Genomic DNA, 10,873 nt, shown 5'->3' on the forward strand with positions numbered 1-10,873 from the left:
TTTTCGGTATGGTTTTTTGGTTCGGTTTTTAAATGCACAGAGTGAACATATATATAGCAGCAACTCTTATAGATCCTTCCTAATACAGACAATAGAAATATTTTGGAGAGGGTATTGAAGATAAATTAAATTTATTTGGTTCCTAGCCATTTATGTGGGGTTACATGATGTATTCAACGGCCATGAGAATAGTGCAAGGAATTTAAGATACAGAGCTATACATGGAATTGAAGGATAAAGAGTTACTTGTCTGCTGAGTGGGTTCAGAGCGACAAACGTGAATGGTGTCAAGGAGGTCAACAGTCACACTGCCAGATCACTGCAGTTCCGTTGCTCGACACCATAATCGACGGTGGCGTCCTCTACTGGTTTGATTCAAACTATCAATGGTATGCCTCATTCCTTGTATAAACATCTGGGGATAAATTCATCTACAGGGTCAAAACAGATGCTGGATTAACACGTATTCAGAACCTGGAACCAAGGAAATTTTTGCGCAACTGTAGAGTAAGCAAATCGAATGTATATCATAATGCGTTTTGTCGCTTGCATGATATCTGCAACTGAGTTGAATGTATATCATAATGCGCGGCATGCCATCTATAGTCAAATGTATATCATAATGCGTTTCAAGCCGACGCATCAAAAGAACAGTGCATTGAATGCCATCTACAACAAATAGTTAGAAATTAATCACCAGGAAAAGAATAATCAGGAGAGGACAAAGCAACCTCGAAAAGAAAAACTACCAACAGATATATGAAAGAGAGACAGAATACATGCAATTAGCATGATGCGGGTAGTGTATGGATATACGCCCCCTCTCCCTACACGAAATCATTCATTATTCGAGCGAAAGCACTATTCCAAGAAGAAGAAATCGACTATCTCGTTTTATGATTATACCAAAAGGATATGCACAAACGAAGGCAGCTGAACCCAAAACAAACAAAAAGGGCACCACACTGCAAAATATAAGACCATGATGGTACACAGATATCTCAAAAGGCCCCAGTAGAGGCATACCCCTAAGGGTAAACGTTATTCTGTGTTTTAATAGTGCATTCTACAACTTTATCTTCAGTAAGTATTTTTAGCAATTCTCTTAATGCACATGAGACAGAACATCATATAGTTGTCCATGAGTAAACATGTGAACTGCTAACTTTTTGGATAATAAAAAATCAGCATGCCACAATTCAGAAGAGTGAACTGGGAGGACTATTGCAATTGCTATATCGGAATCGTACATCCAAGAAGAATAGTGGGCACCAAGATTATTGGAAGAACACGTCAGCAATGAAAAAGATACTAAAAGGATTTATAATATCACTTGGTCGCTGTAATCATAGTTCTGGTTACCTTGCTAACATTTAAAATAAAAAGTGTGTAGTAGATAACCCACTAATCATGCATAAGACATAAACTGCTCAATAAACAGAGGTATGAAATACTTAGATTAACACCTGAATTGCTTCAGAGTCATAAGGGATGATACATTATGTATGTGCCTGATATCTGAATCTTAGAATAGCAGGTAGACTTCCTTTTATCTATTTGGAGTGCCAAAACAGTAGGAATTTGTTAATTGGAAATCATATGAAGTTACATCATGAAATTTATTATAAGCATTCTTCCTTGCAGAAGCGGGTGGCAAAACGTAATGGAATACCAATTTGAAACACAGTAAGGTGCCAAAACAGTAGTAAATGAGTAAGAACAGTAGCCCTCTGTTCTAGCCAAATTAGGGAGCTCACTGATGCATGGTGTTGCACTTCTACAACAGTACCCAGATTTGATAAGCTTGCAGAGTACACTTTCTACAGAAAAAGTGAAGGGATCAATCTTATTATTATTTCTTCTACATATAATAAAGTAATACACAAAACTGCATGAAAGTTAAACTGATGCAATAAAAAACTTTGAGATCGGAACTTAAGCCCTGGATCAACTAATCTAGCACGGTAGCTTATTCTTCTTAATGAAAGCACATATATTTAAGAACTGCTAGTGAATCACAAATCCAACTAATTTTTCAAACCAAACCATGAACGGGAGCAAGCATCACCTTTGTAGAGAGAGTGGCACAAGGGAGCTCTGCTTCTCATGACGAAGTGCAGAATTGAGGAACTGATCGTTTGGTTCAGAACCCTCTCTTACTATTTACGTCAAAGCAAATAGAGAAATGAAATGCAGCTATTATTATTTTCCCCACCAACCACAATGCAACTACAGTTGTCCATCTATATGAACCACACTAAAACATCATGGATCCACAACAAACCAAGGAGTAGCAGATTCTAAACCCTTAATTATAATGGATACTTTTCACATTGTACATCTCAACCAGGTAATAGGCCATTCTTATTGCATATTAATGCTTGGTTTAAATCAGTGTGTAACTGCCATATGACCCTAAAATATTGCTTTGAGAAATACCATGATATAAATCTAACCATAAACATGAACACACTGACAATATTATTACCTTGTCAACCTGAAACTCTTCAATCTACAATATGGCTTCTGTGCTAGAATTTACTTCTGTACATAATGGGGTCATGTCAAACATTCAGTGATAAATTATTATTTACCAGGTTTTGAGTATCACAATGGGCACCTGAGCCACGACGGCGAGGCAACCACGGCGACGGCGGCGTCCAGATCAAATCCAAAATTGGAAGGGAGAAGGGGGTGAAGTGAGCACATGGTCGGACTGGCCGCCGTCTTTCGGCCACGCTCCTCCTCCTGCATACAATGAGCATATAAAGACCACATCCTAAAAAATATATTTTTAGTCCAACGGCAACATGCTACGATCAACTGCAGATTTTTTGTGGCACTTATAGGAAGATATTAAAATAGTATGTTTGACCATCAATGAACTAACAAAACAGTGGTAACTTATATGTTCTGTAAAATTAACTCCGCTGTCAAATTCACAGATACATGACTATCCTCCAAATATGAACCCGATATTATTAACTAAACTATGGTTCAAATCTCTACTCCTAAAAAAATTAGTATCAGTTATCTGGAATTAAGGAATCAAATGGTAAAGCGGTAACAGGATAGGTGATATTGAGGAGGTTGATGGTGAGTTAGGTTTAGCAGGTGACCTTGATGGTGTTAGGTGACAGGCTGAACAACATCCTTGTTCGGCTCCGTGGTAGCCTAGGCATAATGGCATTGCCTTCCTCATGCGCGGAGGCGAGCTATATATTGGTAAGTCAACCAACAGTCTCAATCCTTAAAATACCAAAAAGAGTTTGATTTCTAAATATACTTCATTCATGACACATTGCTAACCATTTGTACAACATCCTACAGACATAGTTATGCTAATCCACCATCCAAGATTACACCACAACGCAAAACAAATTACCTTTATTTTAGGATCCAGCGGCTCTGGAGGACAGCACCTCTCCCCTTGAGATCCACCCCCCTGCAAGTGCAAAAAACAACTCATTGCCACAAGATCATAAAGAAAGTGAACTCCGTTGTCTGAAAGATAAAAGAAAGTGATATGCTTCCGAAAACACGCATGCCATTATTCTCCAGCAGAAATGAAGTATACATCTTAATCATGAAATAAACAAATATTTATCTTGACGCACTAACATAATAACCACTTGTTATTCTGATCCAATATAGGCAGAACAATTGTTTCGTACTTGGTGTCAATTGCCAGGTTTATTCTATCATCAGTATTTGCAAAGTTGGAAAGTGATTTTAACAGACTGATAGTCAATAAGAGATGCAGAAACTAACCAATGTTGGTTTGGTTGTACGGTTCAGAAGGAGTGATAGAAGGGTAACTTGTTTAATTGGTCAGTTGCAGCTTTGACTAATCGAGGCTCACTACCACCTGAAGAAATCATGAATAGTTCATGAAAGAGGAATGAAATTAGACTGTATACATTATTCTTATCACAAAAATAAAATGGTGATGCAGGATATTATCCCAAAGAATGCACAACTCCCTGGTACATAATCACAAAAATCACACTCAAAAGAATGTATTTGTACATACCTAAATTTGTACTCCACAGTCCTGCTAGAGAATCTAGATACTTATTCTGTTGATGTTGTAAACATAAGAACCCTGCATATTCAGGTTAACACTGTATAAGGCAAACATACATAGTTCACAAGCATATCATAAATAAATTAGCTTCCATTCCAAAATGGAATGCTACATTGCAAGAGAAGTAAACATATATAATGCTATAACTGGAGAGCCGCAACCTCAGATCTCCCAATAACCAGCAGATGCACATCATTGCTCTGACATCCAGCTGTGAATGGTGCCAACATGCCATGCCCCTTAAACCTGGAAAGGCCATGCTTTCAAAGTCAGTTGTGGCTTCTAAATATATCGAATGAAAACCTGCATATGCCCGAGTGCATAACAGAGCAAAATTATGTGATAAATCCACAGATATAATATAATAATAAATTAATAATAGTAAAAGAAGATCATGTATACCCATTTTCGTCAGTTGAGTTAGTCTGAGAAGACGATGCTGAACTGAAATATCTGACTGATGCATCTGATAAACTCTCTGCATGCCCTTGTAAGCTCCCTGCGCTGGTTAAATATTTCACTAATTTGCTTGCCTGTGAAAGTGCAAATTAAGGAAAATGGAATAAATGACCACACACGAGCTGCTAGTCTTCGACAATGGCAAAACTTGGCAGGTAAGATGTGAAATCTGAACGGCAGAAAGAGAATCTCACTATTGGATGTCTTTTGTCATGTTTTTTGACATGCTTAAGATCACCAAGTCACCATGGATGCATGTCTGTTAGGTCATTAGGAGTGCGACCAGCAATAAACTAACGTCAAAGGAAGAAGCCTGAACAATACAAAACAGAAATTGAAATGTACTATATCTTCCGAAAGGATGACTAACACCAAAGCACATATTCAATCTGTATCCACTCTTAAATATAAAATAACAACTAAAAGACACAAGAACTTAACAGAACAATCAACAATTAAATATCTGGTTGTTGTATAATTACAAACTGGAAGCTGGGAATGACAGGAAAATAAATCTAATACCCAAGAACAACACTTTGATTTCACTGAACTGCAACCACAATATGCACAGATCCTCCCTTTATTTTATATAAACAGTTGTGTGATCTGTTTAACCCTTAAGTCAAATGGCCAAAGCAGGGATTAATAAAAATAGACTAACAAATAGATCATTTAATTACTCTAACCAGATCCAAGCACCTAATGGACCCATCCATAACAACCTATCTAGATCTATGCACTCCAGTAGAGAGAGAAAATGCAACGAATAGGTAAAGAAGAAGCTCACCAACCAGAAGCATGAACGATGCAGTCTCTTGAAGCAGCAACACACGACAGGACGACCGAAACGGTGAAGGAACATAAGAAACGATGACAGCAACAAACCTACATCAAAAAAAGATTCAGAAACCAGGAGAACCAAACAAAACAGTTGACAATAAAACACGAATTCCTCATATATAATTAGAAACTAGAAGCTAGGAGCTGACAGGATAACAAATTAATCTGGTACCCAAGAATAACATCTTGATCCATAAGACTACAACCGCAACAAGCATAGACCTTCTGTGCTCTTTTTCTAATCAACCATGTGACCTATCCATTCCTGTGATTACATTGCTAAGCAAGGACCAAATTAATCTAGTACTTGAGGACAACACTCTAATACAAACAACTGCAACCACAACAGGCATAGACCACCCATGTTCTTAACCAACCATGCAACCTCCCTGACCGCCAAGGCAAACAATTAAGAAAGGACCAATGAAAACAAATCAACAATGACACCATCTAAGAATCCAACAGAAGCCCACGAATAACCTGTTCCCCCACATCTCTTTTGCAAGGCCGAATCGATTACAAACAAATCCAGCCCCTGAAAATAGTACATTGATTCCAATAACGTCAGAACCACACCCACAGCAACATAGATTGTCTTCTATTTCCCCAACCAACTTGTCAGATGTCCAACCCTGAAGATAAACGGACCAGGAAGAGCTTGGGCTAACCAATCCATTTAGGCAGACAATTTCCAAGAACAGAGCCCATGCACAATCCATCTCATCACCTTCACCTAACAAGCTCCAATCAAGCACCTAAGAATGGCTCCTAAACCCACTGAACAGCAACCACGAAAGTCACAATCCGTAAAATTAACCAGGCATGTGATTCATGCAACTAATCCTTAAGACAAAGAACTAAAGCAGGGACTAACCCGAATGGCAACAAATCTGCGTCATATTCTAACCTAATGTAATCCAACAATTAATCCTCAAGAGAAACACCTAAATCTGGGACTAACCCAAACCAATAGTCAGACCAGTGAAATATCTTAAACCAACAGAATCCAACTACAGCAGTCCACGCCAAACCCATAAGCACCAGACAAATACAGAAAGGCAACAAAAACTGACATGAATCTATGCATGCGGCCGAGCCTCCGGCAAAGCAACAAAAAACCGAGGGACCCAAGCAGATCCCCTAATTTCACCAAAGGAAACCGACCACATCCAGGCTCGAGTAGCTAATGCATCCAAAAAAATTGCCGCATCCGACCAGCCAACACGTCCAAAAAACTACTGGAGCCCCACATAAGCATCAGACAAGAGGACTGGAAAGGAGGAGGAGAAAAGGGGTTGACCTGCAGAACCAATTCACCCCCTGTCGCTGCCGTCATTGGTGATGGCCGTTGCTGCCGTCTGAGGCTAAGGGTCGCTGCTGGACACGTGCGTGCACCTGTGTACCAAAAGTAGCAGCAACATGAGGGGAGGGGAGGGGCCAAAAACAACAGCAGCATGAGGGGATGGGAGGGGCCAAGAGCACCTTGACCAGCAGCAGCAATGCTATGGTTAGGGTTGGAGCAGGGGGGAAGGGCGGCGTCTCGAGGAGGCCATGGCGGGAGCACACTCAGAGGATGAGGTCGGACGATGGCGCCCGCGGATCTGCGAGCCCTTGGCCGTCGCCAAACCTGCTCGTTGTACTTCTTCTCTTCCCTTCCCTTTTGATGACGGGTGGGGGGGAGGTTGCGGGTGGCGTGGCACGAGGGAAACGAGGAGAGAGGTCACCGCGGCGTGGTCTGAGGGGCGTCGGTGGCAGCGATGTGAGCGGGCGGCGGCGATGCGGGTGGGGCGGCGAGGACTGAGGGAGGGAGAGGGAGGGGAGAGGGCGGGGCGAGCGGTGGCTGGGACACGGGAGGACGAGGGAGGGGCGCGAGTGCAGGGTGGGGAGTGGCTAGGTCATCTCCACGCAAGTGGTCAACTTTTATACACCTGTAGGCGAAATGACGAAAATGCCCTCAGCGGGGCAACGAATTTACACGCGGTGGCAGGAACAAGAGGTAACTATTCATTGCAATAGTGTCATCGGTTTGATCCAGCGGCTGAGATCAATCCGGGGCGAGATCGGACGGTCCAAATCACATCAAGCCACCCGATCCAACGGCCAAGAATCCAAATCACTGAGAGCGCCCGGGAGTTACTGGATCTTTTATTTCTCGATGTCATCCCAAAAGTTGATCGGCCCTTACCAAAAAGAAAAATTGATCGGTCAAACCCACGCGCACGTCTCGTCCTCTTCCCTCCCTCTCCTAAAGAGTGCCCCTCGCACGACCTCCTCCTTGGATGCCCGAGGTCATGGTGCCACCCCACGAACGCCTTGCCAGCCAGCAACACCTTCACCAATCCTTCTCTCAGCTTGCCGCCTGGCTCCCTTGCGCCGCTGCCGCCCCAAGCTCTCCACTGGCGCCGCGACCTCCCACAGGCCGCTTTCAGATCTAGGCCGCCTCAACTACTCCCCTGCGTCATTCAAGGTCAGCTGGAGGTCGTGGCACCATCCATCTGCCTGCGTAAGTGCCTCCTCGCCCTGGTGGTGCGACTGTTGGCGTCGAAGGACAGTTGCCGGACCGCATCCCCTCACGACTCCACCCGGCTGATCCGGCGGTGGCGACCGGCATCTTCCACTTGGCGTGACGTGGTATGGACTTGAATCCCGGACGAGCTCCTCTAGATAAGATGGCCAGGAAGTTCGCAAAATCCAGCGACCGTAGAACACAGCCAGTTGCATACATCTGTGAAGAACCTGCTTGGATGGATATGGCCTGGGTGCCTAGGTGTACTTCACCTAACTCCATCCACACGTCGTATTCCAAATCTGAGGAACTCAGGTACCCAATTTTCCTTCATGCCATGAATGTTAAATGCCTATAATGCTTTGGGAGCTGGGCGGATATGTGTTTCATGATTTGTTTCTTTTTTCTGAAAGGCAGACCTTGTAAGTTATTCTGTCTTTCAACCTGTGCGTAGCATTTTGATGTAAGTGGTCTGGTTCTCTCAATCTATGTATAGTGCGTTGTGTTTGTACTTCAGGCTGGCAGAGTACAGATCACTTCCATAGTCCAAATTACTCTGGCATCAATCGAATCATGGTTAGTCATTCCAGTTTTAGCTTCTCGGTGCCTAATTACTCTCTAATATTATTTATATATTATCATATATGACGAGTGATATTTCCTTACTTCTTTTGTAGGACACAAGATTTCATTACCCCTCTAATAATCTCTTAGGTGACTTTCGGACAAGTACACGCCCAGAATTTTGGGATTAATAACACCGGTGAGTTAATATGATAGTATTGACATTTTTGGTACCTGTCTAAGTTTGTGCAAGATTAGTATGCTTTTAGAAATATATGCTATCGCATACAAAATTGTTTACTCTTGTTCAGGGAATCAGGGATCATATTTAAGATCGAACTATGCTTTGCTCAGGTCTCTTGATATTTTCTAAACACAAAAATTAATTGCTCGGCACCGAGTACGACTGTATATAATAAGGTAGGCAAGTTTCTTATCAGTCTATCAGTCATTTACAAATCTGGACAATTTCGGCATTCAGTTCAGTTATGGGCAATAGTTACCATTTAGTTCCGTTCTGGGTTCCATTAGTTCAATTATGGGCAATAGTGGCCATTTAGTTCAGTTCAGGTTCAGTTCTGGGTGCCAGCAATAGTTGTTATCTATTTTAGTTCAAGTTTAGTTTTCGATGCCATTTAGTTCAGTTCAGTTAGGAGCAACAATTGACATTCAGTTCAATTAACAATTCTGCATATGTACTTCTGTCCAATTCTGCATTTGCACAAAGCGTACTGGAACACTCATTTGGTCATAACATTCAAGCAAACAAAACATTTTCCATTACATCTCTTTCCACACATGTACAAGTAGTAACTGCAATTCCTTTTCAGTCATAAGATCCAGTCATAACAACAATATTTAGTGATCTCAATTTTTCATGACATACTAAATTCAACTAACATCAGTGACTTAGTTGGACGCTTTCTGCACTTTCAACATTTTAGAATGGTTGTTTACGATCAGCAACTCATTAGATGGCGGCGGCATAGGCGCCATTGGCCCACTTGAACACAAACCACAAGAAGTCGACAATCGCGTCGACGTAACCTCGTCCTCCGGTGCCACCATTGCTTCTCCGCGTGACACCAGTGTTTTACGGTGGCGGAGCCTTGGCTGGTGGCTATTGCCATGAGGCCTTGGAGCCGGACTTGTGCTCCTCCTCTTGGAGGACGTGGCCAGTGCGGCGGCCCTGAAGCTGGTAGTAGGACACGTCTGGCGTGCGCTAGGGCAGTGGCATTGCAGAGGGCGAGACCAACTTTGGCTGAGACGAGCCTTGATGGTGTGGTAAGATGTAGCAGACCACAACCATGGGGATGGGCGTGCCAGACGCGGGAATGGAAACGGCGAGTCCACGCTGAGCCCTCCTTTGGTGAGCGAACAACGACGGCGACTATAGAGGAATTCTAGAAAGGAGACTTTTCTTTTCAGAGCTGGAGTGCCACTTTCCCTCTCCTTTCCATTGGGCCAATCCTTCTCTGTGTTTCCATGGAATCCACCTGCTGTTATCGGATGCGCAAGGAATGGGCTAGACACATCAATGCCCCTCTATAGTACTTCCTTGTACGTTGGACTATCTTGTTCCAATTTATTTTATGCTAAATAATGTCAAATAAATGCAGTAAATGGTTGGGTGTTGATGGGTCCTTTATGTATTTTTATCCCAGCCGGTCCACAGGTGATAATTGTCATGTTCTCTATCCTAATTCGATGCAAGTAACATGAGTCTTGTTTTCAATTTCTTCCCTGCCTTGATGCTGATTGTCACTTAATATATGTAGTCGACAGGCGCTTGGTACAACTTCTGTCCAGAAGAATTTTTTTGCTGTGTTGGCATGTTTGTCCCAATTTTATTGTAGGGAACATAAGCACACTGAACCAAATGTGAGCACTATCTTATTTTCGTATGTATATTTCTAATTGTTCTTTCGTTGTTCCCAATTCTCCTCTTGCTGGGATGGAAGTTCATGTAATCTTTACTACTTTTAGCAATATTACGAGTGGGAGTTCGTGGTCGGCAATGGAGGTGGTGACACCCCTTCTTATTTAAAAACTGGATATTGTAACCGTACAGAATCAAGGAGCATGTCAGAGTACATAAAAAAGTAGCATATCAGAGTTATTTGCGAATATCCAATTCGGCTCCTGAGCTCATATACACCCAGTAAATTCGAAAAAAAATACTAGCAAAATTCAAAAAATTACAAAAAAATTGTTGATAGATGCATGAGTGCGTGATGTCGACCCCAAATTTGTTATTTTGCTGAGAGCTTGTCAAATGTTTAAATGTGCTGAATTTTTGCATGGACATCAGAAACTCAAGAATCTTTCACAACAAAATTATTTGGATTTTTCTTTTATCTTCTAACATTTTTTTGGCAAATTTACTATTTACTCCCTGGCTCATTATGAGCCTGGGA

General features: G+C 42.0%; 1 long non-coding RNA gene across 1 annotated transcript; it reads left to right on the forward strand.

Moving 5' to 3' along the window:
• Nucleotides 1-7,577: 7,577 nt before the first annotated feature.
• On the forward strand, nt 7,578-10,585 carry LOC125512057. Its single transcript, XR_007285209.1, has 2 exons — nt 7,578-8,468; nt 8,570-10,585. It is a non-coding gene; the product is annotated as an uncharacterized LOC125512057 (long non-coding RNA).
• The last annotated feature ends 288 nt before the right edge of the window (nt 10,586-10,873 follow it).

The sequence above is a fragment of the Triticum urartu genome, chromosome 1 (genome assembly GCF_003073215.2).
Source record: "Triticum urartu cultivar G1812 chromosome 1, Tu2.1, whole genome shotgun sequence".
In the NCBI taxonomy this organism is placed as follows: domain Eukaryota; kingdom Viridiplantae; phylum Streptophyta; class Magnoliopsida; order Poales; family Poaceae; genus Triticum; species Triticum urartu.